This window comes from Schistocerca nitens, chromosome 6, assembly GCF_023898315.1.
Source record: "Schistocerca nitens isolate TAMUIC-IGC-003100 chromosome 6, iqSchNite1.1, whole genome shotgun sequence".
NCBI lineage: Eukaryota > Metazoa > Arthropoda > Insecta > Orthoptera > Acrididae > Schistocerca > Schistocerca nitens.
In genome coordinates, this window is record NC_064619.1 from 422,382,470 (window position 1) to 422,383,169 (window position 700).

The 700-nt window shown below is 36.6% G+C and overlaps 1 non-coding gene across 1 annotated transcript; it reads right to left on the minus strand.

The window, feature by feature from the left end:
• Positions 1-394: 394 nt before the first annotated feature.
• On the minus strand, positions 395-466 carry Trnaq-cug (transfer RNA glutamine (anticodon CUG)). Its single transcript has one exon. It is a non-coding gene; the product is annotated as a tRNA-Gln (tRNA).
• Positions 467-700: the final 234 nt, after the last annotated feature.

Consider the following 700-nt stretch of genomic DNA (forward strand, 5'->3'; position numbering starts at 1 on the left):
TCATAGTTTCTAGGTTGAAAGTTATACAGATTTCGTGGAAGGGAAATAAAAGGTTTGAACGGGCGTTACCCAGTAAACAGTTTTAACATGTTCGAAGACTGGTAAATAAATAAATGCAATTTTAATGACGTGAGTTCGGCAAGGTCTGCTAGCATGAGAATCAAGTTCATTACAGGAAAAAAATTGTTTTTCATTTTTTTTTCCTTTTTCATTTTGTATCATATTCTTCAATTTTATAAAAAACAATTCTCAGCTGAAATGGGAGGCGTGTTAGAACAGTACTTGATAAACTTTAATGTGTTACTTCTCAAGGTTGCGTTGTTATAATTAGTTAGTACCTATTTGATCTTAACTCCCCATAGCATGTTGTATCCGATACTAAAAATAAAATTTCAGGTCCCACCGAGATTTGAACTCGGATCGCTGGATTCAGAGTCCAGAGTGCTAACCATTACACCATGGGACCGCTTGGGAGTATATCACTGGCTACGTCATAACGTTTGCGGCTAGTGATTGGACGATTAGATGTGTTGTCGTGTCCGGAGAATGATTTTATGTATCTTTAGTATTTCAGCTCTCCTTTTTTTCCTATAGAACTGTTATGTGCTGACTTTTGGATTGGATCAGTAAAGGAATTTCCTTCACTAGTAGAATCTGGTTTCGCATCGAGTAACATGTGCTACGACACAAAATGCTGTAT